The sequence below is a fragment of the Glycine max genome, chromosome 8 (assembly GCF_000004515.6).
Source record: "Glycine max cultivar Williams 82 chromosome 8, Glycine_max_v4.0, whole genome shotgun sequence".
Classification (NCBI taxonomy): domain Eukaryota; kingdom Viridiplantae; phylum Streptophyta; class Magnoliopsida; order Fabales; family Fabaceae; genus Glycine; species Glycine max.
In genome coordinates, this window is record NC_038244.2 from 7,916,328 (window position 1) to 7,934,647 (window position 18,320).

General features: G+C 35.7%; 1 pseudogene; it reads left to right on the forward strand.

Annotated features, from left to right (window-relative positions):
- The first annotated feature begins 1,740 nt into the window (after positions 1-1,740).
- On the forward strand, positions 1,741-16,268 carry LOC100812274 (mannosyl-oligosaccharide glucosidase GCS1-like; annotated as a pseudogene).
- Positions 16,269-18,320: the final 2,052 nt, after the last annotated feature.

The following is an 18,320-nucleotide window of genomic DNA, read 5'->3' on the forward strand; positions in this document are numbered from 1 at the left end:
TGTTAATTTTAATTCAATTTTAGCTTTTGGTTTGATTTATTTACTAGATGAATGGTAACACATAACACAAAATAAAAACATCAGTCATTTTGGAGTTCTTCAAGCTCCAACAGACGAAACAAATTTACTTTTCAAAAAGAATTTTATTTCATCTAAAGGAGATATTCATTTATTTAGTATAAGAGCATTTATATCAGTCATATCCATTATGTAAGTTTTATATTATTTCTCTGTACAAGTCTTTGCATCTCTTATAGAAAAACGATATGCATATTTTACATTGTAGACTTGCGTCATTGTTATGCAATGGTTGACATTATGCTCTTTCAAAGTGAAAAAAATATTCATTGGTTTGACAATTGACTTTGTCATTTCACCAAGAATAATATTTTCATCCTCAGTTAGTTGTTGACCAACATATGCATGTCTACTTAATAACTTAACCAATGCATTATTATAAGTTTCACATATTAGGTTGATCATTCACCCTTAATCTTTTCGGACTCACTCGTAACTTAAAAGGATAACCACATTTTTTAGTGTTAATCACTGTCTGTACTAAAGCTTTATTGCATGTTATATACTTTTCACTCTTGTAACAACCAATTTTTTTTAAAAAAACGAGGTCCTTTTTCTCTTTTTGGTTGATGTGTCGGACCTCATTATCATAACTACAAAATCAATATCATATGCAACAGTACGATCTTGTTACAATATGTCCTCGTAGGTAGGAAACACCTACAAAAAAGGACATTGCACATTTAGTCTTGTTAGGACATTCATTTCCTTGTTTTAACCAAATAGAAAATCATATCAATATTTGAAAGTATTAAAGACATAAGAACAATCAATATTTTCAACCACAACAGATTCATCTTCCCTGTCTTCATTCATGTTAATTTTTTAGACATAATAATCTCATATATCCACTCATCTTCATCCATCTTAACAAAACATTTTTAAAAAAAATGAATGACAAACTAAGAAAAACTAATGAATTTCAATAAGTATAACCTATTCAAATTGACATATGATAATTGATACTAGTATATACATATATTAATAATTTATATCTTAATAAAAGATATCCATTGTTATTACTTTTAATTAATTCTAATTATTTTTAAAAAATCTATATATTTTAAAAAACTTCTACACTTGAGAAAAAAATATCAATGTAACAATGAAAGATACTACTATAACATTTATGTATGTAGATATATCAATGAATATTTTTTTAAAATACAGAATCACACAATTTTATTATTTTTTTGGTACATGAAATCTTTTCATTTATACATAAAATTTGTTTTTTTTGTTACTAAAAAAATCTTACAAAAATATTCAAATGTTTACTAATATAATAATATATTAAGCATATATATATATATAATGATTTATATCTAAATTTCCATATTTGATTATTATTTTAAGTATATTATAAATAATTGTTTTAATACTTATATATTTAAAAATCAATATAAAAATTTATTTTAAAATTTTCTAGACTTGAAAAAATTATTAATATAAGTATTTAATGTTATTAATATAATAATATTTATACAAATATATTATTAAATAAAACTTTTCTTATATAATAAGATCTATTTGTGTTACTTAACTAAATTTGAAGAAAATACATTATGAATATTTTTTAAAATTTTTATAATACTGATCATTCATATAAGTTATATGGATTGAGATTTCTTATTTTATTGCAATAGGTAACAAATCACCGCATGCAGCCGACACCTCCCTCAAGCGAATGGAAGGAGGAGCTAAGGAAAAAGAAACTAAATGATGTAAGAAGGAAATGTAAAAATGAGAGAAAAAAAAAAGAAAGTAAAAAAAAGGATAAAATTGAAATTAACGAAAAAATTTGAATGGTGTATTAGGAAGAAAATCCCCATACCGAAGCCCCTGCTACCACTCGAACTCCAAAACCCTACGCATGCGGTGACGTGAATCGCTGATGCGCCAAAAATGACCGGAAGCGGAAGAAGTAGCGTTCGGAGCAGGGCGAGATCCCTCTCCGACTCCGACGCCGACGCCGATTCTCTTCGACAAAAGAGGCCTCCGCTGAATCGCCATAGAGAGAGAAGCAAATACGGAAGCTACATTCCGATATACAGCAATGCCAATCTCAAAGTGCTGCTCGGTATCTGCTTCGTCGCATTCTTCATCATCTGGTTTATGATTCACCACCTCTCCAATTCCGTAACGGAGCCGAAGCTTCCTCGCGCCGTTACGCCATTTCCCGCGCCAAAGATAATGGACCTTCCTCAGGTCAACTTTCAACTTACTCCATTTTTATTTTCATTTTTGAGAACTCGATGATTCAAAGAAAGAAGAATGACTTGGTTGGCGTTGTTGCAGTTTGAAGGTGAGCACAAGGAGAGTTTGTATTGGGGAACTTATCGTCCTCACGTGTATCTCGGAATTCGCGCCAGGTATAATGTTTCCGTTTCTGAAGCACAGTTCATGTGTTTTTATTTTGGAATTGTTATATGCTTGAGGTGTGTTTTTTTGTTTATTGATTGATGAAACCCCGAGGTATATGCAGACCCTTAGCTTTGTTTTGTTTGCGCTGAAATGTAATTATGGAAGTAAGAGATTATTTTGGCGGTTAAGGCTTTTAGTGTTGTTGATGGTGCACGGTCTGAATATATTTCGAGTTTTGTGTAATTTTAATTATTTATGCATACAAATTGTGCATCGCACAAAATTGTGTTTAGGATACCAATGTCGACAATATTTGACTCAGCAATGCATGCAAGCATTCTCACTTGTTTTTTATTTTTGGTGGTGTTTCTATTTCAGGACTCCAAAATCTTTGATGGCTGGATTAATGTGGATTGGTGTGAAGGATGGAAAATATCACTTGCGGCATGTTTGCAGACACGAGGATGACCTAAGTACTTATGGTTGGACAAGGCACAATGGACGTGATTTTGGACATCAAGTGCTGGTTGATCATGGCATGACCTTGACTACTGAATTTTTAAAATCAAAAGAGGAAGGCAGTGGCTATGGTGGGGATTGGGCAGTTCGAATTAATATGCAAATTGATAAGTGAGTGATGTTATCAACTTCAAATCACAGTCATATGTGTACTGCGGCAGAACAATTTTGTTTGTAGTTTTTCTTTATTGCAAAGTAGATGCTATCCGGTTTGTTAGAGATGCACTCATGGCACCCTTGTAAATTTTAAGTCACTTATAGCTTTTTGGTTTGACTTATTTCCTGAATTAATTATAACATATAACCTAATAAGTAATATCTTTGATCTTAATTTTCCTGCTGAACTTTCTTATTGTTTCCCTGTATGAGTCTGTGCATTTCTTAGTATTGCTCTATTCAGTGACTTTCATCTATTGAGTGCCTTTGTTCTTGTGGTCGAACCTCAGGTCCAAGTGGAATGAGGGATTTGGGAGAGGTGCCCAGCTCTTTTTCTATTTGGCTGATGAAGCTGGTAATGCTCTAGATGTAAGTAGAGAAAACTTGAACATTCATGAAGATTCTTTGCTTGCATCTGGCTCTCGAGCAGATATTGGAGATTGGCAGCTACATTTGAAATCAACGGTAATCATGGGAATTGGTGTAATGATTGAACATTCAAGATTCTGTTACTTGTACTACCATTGGACTTTTTTTAATAGATTTTATGGTTTACTGCTTGTGATTGACTTACAATTCCTTAAACTTTAAAGAAGCACCCACAATTCCCGTTTCATTCTTTGAAACAGTTTAAGCATATGATAAACCAATGAATGTCCTCATTTTAAAGCAAACATGTATATGCCATTATTTAATATTTTAACTACCTAGATAAAAATTTCCAGCTCTCCTTTTTCCTTTGATCTATAAATAACCCATTTAAATCATTCTTCTCTTGCCCTAATTTAGCAATTGTCATCTCTTGATTATCTGTAATATTATGCCTGGTTGTAACCTGCCATTCATTATCTTATGCTTTATATTTTTCAGGATGATTTGCAGCTGCATTATGCTGGATTTCGCATACCTCACTTGCACAATTTATCTGATCCCGTAGAGGAAAATCTTGCATCACAAGTAGGTTAGGGTTTTTCAATTCAATTTGTCTAATGATATATAATTTTCATGTAATGCAAGATTATGTGGTTATGAATTTTTTTTTTTTTTTTTGGGTTTTTCCTTAATCTTTGCTTTATGTACATGTTTTAGTAGATACAAAAGCATGCTCGACTGCAGCTATCTGACTCATTAGATGATTCTCCAAATGTGTTAGTTTTTCAGGTAAACAGACCATGTACACCTTGTAATACCTGTTTAATATTTTAATCTTTACGATCTCTTTCTCTTACTCACTCACACTCACACACAACATCTCTCCAACTACTTTTGAAAACATCTTTCCTTATGGTTTCACTTCATATGTGCTTCTCAATTTTTTATTTGTGCTGCAGATTATTGGTGGATTTCCTTTCACAACAGATATTGTACTAATCTCTGGAACTGATTTGGAAACTTCTAGAGAAGAAGAGCGTGTCAGTATGCTTACAGGTTTTTCTCCACTTCTTTATAATGTTTGTACAAAATATGGCATATATATTTGTGTGCTTTCATCAAAAAGGAGAAAAAAAATCTAGTCCTTTACATTGTTATAGGAGTTGGTCATTGCTTTGGAAACTTGCTTCTCATATTGATGTACGTTGTTGGGGTTTATAAAATTGTGTTGCTATTTTGTATTAATTAATGTAATGGCTGAAATTCTCCTTCTCTTAGGATGTTTTGCTTTTAAATATTAAATATTATATATTTTAAAGAGAACTAGGTTACTCTTTTCTGAATTTGTAGAGTGTTTTATTCTAATTGGCATTAGGATGCTACATGCTAGTGTGTAATTGTTTGTTTGTTATTCTGCTCGATGTTAGGTACCTCACTGTCCAATAAACTGAAATATAAAGAACAAGAATTTGATGAGAAGTTTGAGAAGATTTTTAATTTGACCGAGAAGGTACGTACTAATTTTATTGTCCTTTGACTTTTTTATTTTTTTTATTTTATTCTCTCAAATTCAATAACTTAAGGGTATGCTTGGAAGAACTTATTTACTACTTATTTGGACTTATCTTATGATATAACTATATAAGCACTTGTGTAAGTGTTTTAGAAAGCTTATGAAAATAACTAATGTTATCTTCATAAGTTATTTTTAGCTTATTTCAGTAACCTCTCCAAAATATTATGAAAACAACCTTACAACTTATATGAAAATAGTTTAAGCCTATTTCTTTTTTGATTATAAAAACTATACAAGTGCTTACATGATAAATACTTATTCAATAAGCCCTTTTATAGTTGTTTATCCAAACAACCCTATATTCTTCTTGTTTCATCTTTTGATGTGTTCTGGATTTCTCAAATTTCATTTGCTTGAATAAATTTGTTTAGAAGCTTATCCTTGATGTCCAGGTGGATTCCGAAGCCTTATCTGTTGGTAAGGCTGCTGTTGGAAACTTATTAGGTGGCATCGGCTACTTCTATGGCCAGTAAAAGATTGCTCTTTCAAGAATCCTTAATGTAAGTTACTTTATTTTGTTTTTTATAGTTCTTATTGAAGTGTATGCCACCAGCCACCCCTTAATAGTGCACACCTTGACATGTGATTATCATAAATATGAAAGCTTTGTTTCATGTGTTTTATTTTCTGTTGGTAAAGAGGAGATTTTAGAGATGAGAAAAAGAAGTATGAGAACAGAGGATTGCTAACCAACAAAGAGGATTCTGGCTAAATTAAAAATTTCTTCAGTTGCATCTATAAATGAATTAATGCTTACTCAAAACCTAGACAAGTTAATTAACTAGCAAACCATGCTGCAGATCAATAAAGATTTGACTTTAAAATAAATATTATCTGAACACCGTTAAGTTGCTAAAGTAAAACCAACAATCCACCATAAAAAAAAAAAATTGTCCTTGAAATTGCTCGCATATCTCTCTAACCATAATCACCTATTAACAGCATACATTGTACACTGCCAAGTTGCCTTGCCCTTCGTATCCCTTCTCCTAGAACCCTCTAATTGGAGAAAATGTTCTAAGCTCTTTGTACAAATTCACAATTCGCCAATATTATCAAAGCTTATACCACTTAACTGCTGGACATGTGACTCACAATAGGAGAGAGATTTTAATCATGTGTGTGAACCTGCAACTTATCATTTATAGTAATGGGCAAAACCCTAAATTGGTCCTCCAAAGAGTATGGTATTCACCACATTAGTCCTCAAGACTCTATCACCAAAATAGCCTCTCAAAAATCTAAAATGTCACCATATTTGTTTGTATGGAGGATTAATGTGGTGATGCATAAAGATGAATTTGGTAGTAGTAGATTTGTACTTTTTGGGGAATAATTTGCTCACAAAAATCTTTGAAGAACTAATGTGGTGAATACCATACTCTTTGGAGAACCAATTTAAGGGTTTACTCTAATTTTATTATTACTTCAGTCCAAATGGAAGAGGCAAACTTAGAGGGGTCATACTCCTTTTGCTAGCGAAGGCAATATTCTTAAGCACAATCATTGCCTTGTGTAGAACCACTGTTTTGTAAAAAATTTCTTCTTGATAGGTGGTCATTCTCTGGTTCACTATAGAAGTTTAGTTATATTAGATGTCGTGAAGCATTTGTCTATCTTTTTAGGCTGGAAGAGAAATCCAGTGTCAGTGGCTAGGTTTGTATTAAGTTTTTTGCTTAAATATGTTTAAAGTCCCTGATAAATGATCGAATTTGGTTTTGGGTCCCTAATAAATTTTTTTGTTTTGAGTCCCTGTCATCAATTAAGTGATGATGTGTCCCCAACATTATTAATGGTTGTGATGATGTCATGTGATCTCTTAACTGACAAAAGTTTTAATATATTAAGTACTCAAAACAAAAGTTTTAATATATCAGGTACTCAAAACAAGGAAAAAAATTATTAGGGACTCAAAACAAAATTCAGTCATTTATTAGGGATTTTAAACATATTTAAGCCTTAAATTTTTGTTTGCTTCATTTCCTCATAAATTTCTCACCCTAACAGTGTAACTTTGGTACTCTTTAATTAATTGCCGTCAGTGACTTTTGTTTTCCTTTTTAAATCTTTATATTGCCAACTTTTGTACTTTTGATTAGCTGTCAGCAATTTAGAACTTGGATAGATATGCAGTGGGTTGTTTTCCTTTGCAGCTTAGAGAACATGTCAATTATATGTCGTATTGGTCTGCTGAGCTTTACACAGCTGTACCAAGTCGATCTTTCTTTCCAAGAGGATTTTTATGGGATGAAGGTTTTCATCAACTTATAATCTGGTTAGTTTTTTTGTTCTAATAATATCCTTCACGACCACCACCACCATTATTACTATTATTGTTGTTGTTGACTGCACAAGACTTACCTTTATTAATTAACAAATAAATTACCTGTGATGTATAAATATGCTTTGCACTTGTGCACATTAACCAGGCGTTGGGATATTCATATTTCGTTGGATATCATTGGACATTGGTTAGATTTGATTAATGTTGATGGATGGATACCACGTGAACAGATTTTAGGGGCTGAAGCACTAAGGTGTATTACTAAACATTTTGTTCAAATAATTGCAGTAAATTTAAAGTTTTTAGCTTTCCTATTGACATTTAGGTTCTTCTGTACTTGCAGTCGGGTCCCAGAGGAATTTGTTCCTCAGCATCCAACAAATGGAAATCCTCCAACTCTGTTTTTAGCATTAAATGGTATATGCTAATGTTCCTTTTCTATTTCCCCTGTTATAAATAAGGTTACAATAAGCAAAGCCATAGCTTGAGCCTTGAGTCCAGGACTCCAGGCTGCATGTGACAGTTTTTCCCTTTCATTGAGGGATGATAATCAACAACTTCCTCCTTTTGCACATTCTTGATTTGAATTAGGAATTATGCATAACTGATCTGGATCTGATGATACTTTAGATGTTTCTGAGTAATAAATTTATGGAAACAGTTTGACAATCTATATGAAGTACATTATTATATCTATAAATATCACTTTATATCAGAAGCATGGGAAACATGAATTTGGTGATTTTGAACTAGGTTAAAAATCTGTTTCTGTAGATATAATTGATGGCTTGAAGAATAATGAGTTTACTGCAATGGATAGAAGTGAGATCTCTCTATTCCTGGAACGTGCCTTTGTTCGATTGGAAGCATGGTTCCATTGGTTCAAACTTGAAATGAAGGTGAGGAGGAGTCAAAACCTCACTTTCTCTCTCAGCTTTATTAGATTCAAAATGTTACATATATATAGGATACAAAAAAAAAGAGAAGAGAGATGACAGTGACATCTCACTGCTGCCTTCTGAATAAGGCTTACAGATTAAGCTACCAAACAAAGCTAAAATACAAAAGAAATATTCAACATTCAACACTCCCCCTCAAGCTGGAGCATATAAATCATATGCACCAAGCTTGGAACATATAGTCTGAATTCTGGGTCCTCTTAGGGACTTAGTCAAAATATCTGCTGGCTGGTCATTAGAACCAATGAACTCAGTGACAATCTCCTTGGACAGAAGCTTCTCTCGAATGAAATGACAATCAATCTCTATATGCTTAGTCCTTTCATGAAAGACTGGGTTTGAGGCAATATGAAGAGCAGCTTGATTATCACAATACAACTTCATTTGCAACTCTTCACAAAACCTCAATTCTTGCAGAAATTGTTTAATCCACATGAGTTCACAAGTAACTATAGCCATCGATCGATATTCAGCTTCTGCACTAGACCGAGCTACAACCGTCTGTTTCTTGCTTTTCCAAGAAATAAGATTTCCTCCAATGAAGACACAATAGCCTGATGTAGACCTCCTATCCATGGGACAGCCAGCCCAATCAGCATCACAATATCCTGATAATTGCGTATTACCTTTGTCTTCATACAACAACCCTTGTCCAGGAGCTCTCTTAATATACCTCAAAATACGCATGACAGCATTCCAATGGTCCAAATGAGGATTTTGCATAAATTGGCTAACCACTCCCACAGCAAAGGAGATATCAGGTCTAGTGATGGTAAGGTAAATGAGTTTTCCCACAAGCCTCCTATATCTCTCGGGGTTAGGATAAACTTCACTTTGATCTGCCATGAGCTTCAAGTTAGGATCCATAGGACTTTCAACAGGTCTACAATTTTGCATACCTGTTTCTTCTAAAATATCAAGGGCATACTTCCTCTGAGAGATCACAACACCATCTCCTGATTGAGCCACTTCAATACCAAGGAAGTACTTCAAAGATCCCAAATCTTTGGTCTGAAAATGACTGAATAAATGCTCTTTTAGCTGGCTGATCTTAGTAGCATCATTCCCTGTAATCACTATATCATCAACATAGACCATTAGATAAACACATTTTCCAGGAGATGTATGACAATAAAATACAGAGTGATCAGCTTCACTTCGTTTCAGTCCAAACATGTGAACAACATGACTAAATTTACCAAACCAAGCACGAGGAGATTGCTTCAACCCATAGAGAGATCGATGAAGCTTACACACAAGGCCATACTCCCCCTGAGCAACAAACCCAGGTGGTTGCTCCATATAAATATCCTCCTCAAGATCACCGTGGAGAAAGACATTCTTAATATCAAGCTGATGGAGGGGCCAGTGACGAATAGCAGCCATAGCAAGAAACAGACGAACAGTGGTGAGTTTGGCGACAGGAGAGAAAGTATCACAGTAATCAATGCCATATACCTGTGTGTAGCCTTTAGCTACCAAACGAGCCTTAAGCCGATCAACCTCACCAGTGGGCCCAACTTTAACAGTGTAGACCCACCTACAACCCACAGGGGTCTTACCAGGGGGAAGAGGAACAAGCTCCCAAGTACCATTATTTTCAAGGGCCTGCATTTCATCAATCATAGCCTGTCTCCAGCCAGGATGATCAAGTGCCTCACGGACAGTGGAAGGGATGGCAAGGGAAGACAATGAACAAATAAAGGAACTGTATGAAGGAGACAAACGGTGATAGCTTAAGAAATTATAAATAGGATGAGGATTACGAGTAGAACGAGTACCTTTTCTGATGGCAATGGGCCAATGTGAATCAGAATGAGGAGAAGAAGTGGAAGGAGAGGGCGGATCCATGAGTGGAGGACTGGTTGAAGAAGGACGAGAATCACTAGGAGAGGCTTCAGGTACTGGAGATCCAATCTGCCTTGTCCTGTGTTGATCTGTAGTCAGAGGTGGTAAGATGACTCCAGGTGAATTTGGTGAGGAAGATGGAACAATACTGACATTTTGGCCTGAGTTATCTAGGGGATAAGGAGAAGGAATAGGAAGAACTTCCTGAAGAGATGAAGAATGGTCCACGGAGGGTGAAAAGAAAGGTGTGTCTTCAAAGAAGGTTACATCTGCAGACATGTAGTATCGTCTCATGGTTGGAGAGTAACATTTGTAACCCTTTTGAAGACGAGAATAACCCAGGAAGACACATTTGACTGACCTAGCAGAGAGTTTATCTAAACCAGGAGACAAATCATGAACAAAACAGGTACAACCAAACACTTTAGGAGAGACATGAAATAAAGGATCATGAGGAAAGACAAGTGAGTGAGGAATTTGGTTTTCAAGAGAAGAAGAAGGCATCCGATTTATTAGGAAACAAGCAGTAAGCACCGCATCTCCCCAATGATGTATCGGAACATTCGAATTTAGCATTAGGGAGCGTGCAGTTTCAAGAAGATGACGATTCTTCCTTTCTGCAATACCATTTTGTTGTGGTGTGTGAGGACATGTGGATTGATGTAGAATACCTTTGGAAGACAGAAAAGAAGAAAGATCATGAGAGAAATACTCTTTAGCATTATCACTTTTGAAAATTTTAATTGTTTTTCCAAATTGATTCTCAATTTCATTGTAGAATGACACAAATATAGGCAAAAGTTCAGATCTGTCTTTCATTAAATAAACCCAAGTACATCTGGAGAATTCATCAATGAAGGTTACAAAATATCGAAAACCAAAAGATGTAACACGACTTGGTCCCCAAATATCAGAATGAATGGTAGAGAAAGCCGAGTTACATCTTTGTACAGTTTGAGGAAATGACGACCTGACATGTTTTCCTAGTTGACAAGACTCACAATCTAAGACTCGAAGATTCTTAAGACTAGGGACCATCATCTTCAATTTTGATAAACTTGGGTGTCCTAGACGATCATGCAAAAGTTTGGGTTTTGAGATTGCAAAACAAGACCCAGGTGGACTAGATTCCAAATAGTAAAGTCCTCGTGATTCATGTCCTTCTCCAATCAGTCGCCCCGTCCCATGTTCCTGAATAACAAAAGAATTAGCAGTAAAGGTTACTGAACAATTTAACGAACGAGTTAATTGACTTAGTGAGATTAAATTATAGGGACACTGTGGAAGGAATAAAACAGAGTTTAATTTCAAGGAAGGAGACAATGAAACTTGACCACTTCCTTGAGACGCAACCTTGGAGCCATTAGCTACAGTGACGAGGTGAGGAATTTTTGGTAAGGAAAAGGATGAAAAGGAAGACTTATTACCAGAAATATGGTCAGAGGCACCTGAGTCGAGTATCCAAGGACTAGGACCTTCAATTGATTGAGAGATACAAGCTGTTGAAAAACATGGTACAGATGAGGATTGAGCTTGGTTGCTGGGTCTCTCGGATTTGAGCTTCAAATACTCCTGATACTCCTCATCAGAGAACTTAGACTCTGCTTTCTCTGATCTAGAAACCTGTGCAACCTTGTCAGGAAACCCATGCAACGAATAACAATTCTCTTGGGTGTGACCCATCCTCTTGCAGTAGGTGCAATGAGGACGTCCACCCCTTCCATTGCGGCCTCCTCTGCTGTTGCGACCGCCTCCTCTACCACGTGATGCAACCATTGCTGACGTCTCCACACTATCAGTAGGATTTTCATCCTTCGATAAGTGAGGCACACGGAGAAGCCTAGTGATGAGAGAATCCATGGATGGAACCTGATCCCCAGCGAGTACTTGATCACGAACATGATCAAAGTCTGAGTGTAAGCTTCTCAGGATAAGGACCATGTAAAACTTGTCCAGTTTCTTGTTCACTTCTTCTAATGAATCAGCCACAAGAAACTTTCTCAGCTCTTCCACGGCAGCCCGAGCCTTACCCACATGAGCAATCATGTCATGGCTGGTTTGCTTGAGGGCTGTAACCTTCATGGTTGCATCAAATAAGCTCTGAATATCATTGGCAAAAATTTCTTGAGCCTTCTTCCAAAAAGAACGACACGTTTTAAATGATCTAAGGATATCCAAAATATCCGGTTCAACTGATTGCCATAACACAGCACACAATTGATAATCAAGCTTCTCCCATTCGGCTCTTTTGTCACTTGAAACAGAATCGGAAGCTTTCTCCAAGTGGTCATGGTGTCCTTGACCAAGAAACCAAAGTTCTACGGAAGCAGACCATGAGGGGTAATTTTTCCAATTGAGTTTAGCAGCTGTGATGGTTGGAGTCCCGGAGAAGGAGAAAACAGGTCCAGGGGAAGCCATTTTGAGCCACAAGGTGAAACCCTAAGGGAGCAAAAAGGTGGAGAGAATAGGGCTGTAGCGTTCCAGGTGACGAAACGTGAAACTGAGGGCTGGAACGGACTCAGGAGAAGCCGACCAAGAGAACGGCGGAGGCGCGGCGCGATTCCGGCGCCGGGACGGCGGCGCGTGGACTGCACGCGCCGGAGGACGCGCGGGACGGTGGCGGCGCGTGGCTGCTCCGTTGCCGACGCGAGTTGGCCGGCTGGCTCGCGCTTCCCAAGGCGAGCCTAACCCTGGCTTCGCCGGAGAAATGGCCGCTGGAAAGTGGCGGCGGCGGCGGAAGACGGCGGCGGCGGCGGCGGGCGACGACGGATGACACCTGCTCTGATGCCAACTTGAAATGAAGGTGAGGAGGAGTCAAAACCTCACTTTCTCTCTCAGCTTTATTAGATTCAAAATGTTACATATATATAGGATACAAAAAAAAAGAGAAGAGAGATGACAGTGACATCTCACTGCTGCCTTCTGAATAAGGCTTACAGATTAAGCTACCAAACAAAGCTAAAATACAAAAGAAATATTCAACATTCAACACAATACAACTCAGTCAGGTATATACTAATACACATGCTGTCTGCTTGAGCACTGGAAGTAGTTTGCTTCTTTTTTACCCTTTTATTATTGTTATCATCTCTTTTTAATAAAGGGAAACAGATGGCCAGCTACTATTGGCATGGACGGGACACTAGGACAATGCGTGAAATAAATCCCAAGGTTCTAATATGTGTCCTCAGTATATTTTCTTTTTAATTTCAACACTTATCTACAATTTCAATCTGAACTATATAGGTATCTCAGCAGATTGACTTACCAAAACAATTATTGTCATGGTTTTATAAGAAGTTAATGTTAAGGCAACCACATTCATTGATAAATAGCTGTTACGACAGGCCAAAAACCTACTTAAGCATAGAGCTGCAAACACAGTTGCTCTAGATTCTTGCCATTTTAGGTTGTTGGTGTTCCATTTCTTTGATGGTACTCAGAATACTATAGGACACATTTTTTTCCTGAAAATCAAATGAGTATATTGGATGGCTTTCTCTGTTGCTACTGGAATAGAAAGCCATAAACATGGGCACTGGATGAGTTTGAATCCAGAATTCTCACTTGTAGTTAGTTGTTCTTTGATTTATCCTTAATAAAGATGACACTTGCTCCTAACAAACATTATCTCTGGCATTTTCAGACACTGTCATCTGGACTGGATGATTATCCACGAGCTTCACACCCAAGTGAAGATGAACACCACTTGGATCTTAGATGTTGGATGTTACTTGCAGCAGACTGTATGCATTCCATTCAAGAGTTGTTGGATATGGAAAGCAAGCCTGGCATGGTATAATTTGAAAAATAACTTCCACAGTATTGTAGTAATGCATTGTACTAGTAGAGCAATTGTTTTAGGAGCAGATTAATCCCCTAATTTCATTGACATATTGAATGAAACAATGCAGGATTATGGTTCTACTGCTAAGTTGCTATTGGATTTTGAGTTACTGAACCAGGTATTTCACCTTTGCTCCTCGTCTCCCTTTATTTAGATATGTTGCACACCTTGTATTTCATGGTGGTGGTGCATCCCTGCTTGGTGATGCAGCACTGGAACAGTAGCAAAATAGTGAAGATAGAGAGGAGAGAGAAATAAAAAGGGGGGGGGGGGGTATTAAGAGAAAAGAAAACTTACCTAGCACATACAGTTATAGGAAAGAAACTTTCACACACATTCCTGGGTTTTTCTTTTTGCCTAAGTTTTCTTAGAAAATGAGGCTTATCATTGTGGGGGATTCTCATCTAGGCATTCTCCAAGCTCATTATTATGGAATTATTGAGGAATGTGAACTTTTTTCATATGTAAAAACCTTTGATTATGAACACCATTAACATGGAATCTCTTTTGCAAGTTTTCTCTTGGCAATTGAAATTTCCAACCATGCTTCCTATCTATTGGTGGTAATTGTTACATGGAAGATTGTGTGTATTTATCATGGATAACATATGCTGTTTGACACGGAGAAAATAATGAATATCTAAGTTTTCTTTTGTTTTTAAATGATTTTTATAAAAAGAAAAGTGAACTCAAACTATGCAGTTGACTTTTAATAATTGTTTGCTACAAAGCCTACAATATATAGTGTGTATGCCTAATTTGTTCTTGATGTCCATACAGATGCATTTTGATGATGGATACGGAGCTTACTTTGATTTTGGAAATCATACAGAGAAGGTATGGTGTATAGTTATTTGTGTTTGGTATTATTATGCATACTGTTGCAAGATTACCAATACATGGGTTCCCTATTCATGACTGAGAATGAGATTTTCTTTACATAACCATGACAGGTTCAACTTAAATGGAAAGAACTGCAGGCTGGACAAAATTATGCTACTCACCAACTTCTCCGGGATGTTATGGATATGCCTGTATTGAGATTGGTTCCTCACATTGGTTACGTTAGTTTATTCCCATTCATGGGGAGGATCATTCCATCTGTAAGGATGTGCATCAATTCTCATTTACATGCCTTTTTATGCAATGAACTAAGAATTCATTAGTTGCTTGAATGATTTCACAGATGTATATTTTAATATTACTGTTTCATTCAGGGATCATGGATTCTGGAAAAGCAGCTTGAACTCATTTCAAATCGCAGCCTCTTATGGACCAACTATGGATTACGTTCACTTGGCAAAACAAGGTTTACAGCCTATGCTCTAATGCATGCATTTTTTAATGGATTTAATTTGAGTGACATTATTCAGCCTGTGGATTATAGTGAACCAAAAATAATATTTCTTATTACACAGTTCCTTGTACATGAAGCACAACACAGAGCATGACCCTCCATACTGGAGAGGTCCTGTTTGGATAAACATGAATTACAGAATTCCTTCCGCACTCCACCATTACTCCAAAGGTAATATGGACTGGCCAAGGCTAAAAATATCTGCAAATATTCCCACTATATTTATACCCTCCTGAAACTAAATTTTTGGTTTAAATCTTGTAGAGAATGGGCCATATCAGGAGAAAGCTAAAGCCATCTACAAAGAATTGAGAAGCAATTTAATTAGGTATTGTTGACTTTATTCAGTACGATTGAAATCCTGTTTAATGTTATTGGCTATTTTTTTAGATAATATATTTCCTCCTTACTGCAGAAATATAGTGCGCAATTATCGACAGACGGGATTTTTGTGGGAACAGTACGAACAGACTAAGGGTAAGGGAAAAGGGGCACATCCATTTACTGGCTGGACATCGCTTGTAGTATTAATCATGGCAGAAGCATATGGAACTATTTAGGATAAACACAGCTAGGTGGAGAGGCTGCAACAAACATTCCTGGCTTCCTTCTCATTTTTCGTCCATGAATACCAAGGCAGTAAGTGAACATGTAACGTTGTAGTTTAAATATACATAGATTTTATAAAATATTTATTTTTGAAGCCTCCCAAATGCCAACATGCTTAGTAAAAAAATTGCATATCAGATTCCATCCAAGCTAAAGCAGGGGGAACGTTGAAAAGTGGAACGCAATTGCATCGCTATAAGCGTTAAGAGATACTTCAGCAGTTGTAACCTGTGCGAACTTTAGAGAAATCTTCTGTATCCTAAAATAAATCATAGTCAAAAGCAGGTGTTTGGTTTTCATTTTGATGTCACTCCAAATTACTTCCCTTCCCCATTTTGATTTTACCAACTGCGCTTGAGGCTCAGCTATCTTTATCAGCTGATACTAACTAGTAACTGCCAAATCGTGTTAGTTTCTTCAAAAAATAAATAAAATGAAAAAAAGAAATGAGACAGAGGGACAAGACAAACTATCTTTAAAAATTATTATTGAACAAGTTTAGGTTGAATTCCATCTTCAGTGGCATCTCCTGTGCCATCATAATCTCCACATACCGTATATCCTGCTTCAAAATATTGGTCAATTAGTTCCATTCAATAACAAAGGCAGCAGAAGGTATAGGACAAAATGCTACCTATCGTGTAAAATTGTGGCTAATCTCTGGTAATAGGGGTAACTGTTCTGCACTCATAATTTCCACATGAAGGCTTAAATTACGTCAAGAATTCAGATGAGCTGTTTAGAATTTTGCACCTCCTCAAGGCTTGCATCGTTTATCGCATATTATTTCATGAATTGTCTATATCATCAAAAGCTGGCATCACCTTCCTTTTAATCAAATATTGACATTGACTCGTGATACGGATCAACAAAATATTAAATACCAGGGACTTAATCTGAAATGTAATTTTCGTAATTGCACCTAACCAAATGAACATCCATTTTCTGCAAAATATCTATTACAAGTGTCTTAGGCTGCACCATTTGAATGGCCAAACCACCAATCTTCGACAATGAAGTTTATAACCAGTAAAGAGGTTCTGTTACGCTGAACAACAAATGCTGCAGAACTCACAACGAATCAAACTTAAGATGAACAAACGCAGGCAAAAGAGATTAATTTAGAAGTTAACCCTTCTTACATACCAGGAACTGTCGTTAATTGGGAATGGATGAGTTTAGAAACATTGATTTTCAATTGTTGTTCAGCACCAAACGAGCATTTCGGTTGCAACCCATTGGTTTAACTCAGCATCAGCAATCATTTTTTTATTATATAAACTATAAGCATTCCTTAAGACTTTGTAGCATTCTGCAGCCTGTAATAGGGATAACTTCTAAATTTTTTGCCCCCAAAAAAATCAAATTCAGGAAAGAGGTATTTATGATAGTCCAGATCTGGGTATCAATACCATGTTGCTTTTTCGGCTAAGAACGTTTGCATAAAGAATGAATTCCTATGCTGGAACAAGGATACTACATGAACTGTTATAGCAACAATTATTAAGGGTATTGATGAACGTTAAATTTATTAGATTTTCACATGTATTTTGTGACATTTATTTGATATTTTAGTTAACTTTAAATCTTGTTTTGAATCAAATTAATTTTAAATTCAGTTTTTATTTTGTTTTGAGGTAGAATTTTATGTTATAATTATTTTTAATGAATTTTTGATAGTTTTTAAAAGAAAAATAGGTCATTCTGGTTAAAGTTTCAAAGGCCCAAAATTAGCAGAAAATTCTCGAGGGAGAAATTATGAAAACTTAAAATAAAAACTAGGAAAATCAAAATTAAGACATTTTTCAAGGATAAATTAGCTGGAAAAAAAAGATAATTACTTGAATTAATTAGAAATATTATTTGTTTGTAATTCTTGTGGTTATCTCCTTAATTAAACCTAGCTACAATTCTACAAATAGGAGACTAGACATTCATGGTAACGATGTAGAAGTCTCAAACAGTTCTTAGAATTATATTTTAGACTTTTACCTACTAGACGTTTTTATTATTCCATTAGACACTTTAGGTTTCATTGTATTATTTTTATAAGTACAATTCCTTCCTCCTAGGAGAGGAAAGGATGAACCTTATTTCGCTTTAATTCTATCAATTCAATAATTCGTCTTGAATTCTTTATTTTTTATTTGTTTCCATACTTAATGTTTTTATTTGATTGGTTATCTTATAGATGAATTTAGGAATTGACTTGTACTTTGGTGAACCTTGTTAAAATCCGAACCTGAATCAAATACTTAATTACCATTATCTCTAGGGATATAATAATATTGGTTAAACCTCGCTAATTCTTGACCATTAATGTTGATTGTTTGTGTTGGTATGTCCAGGGG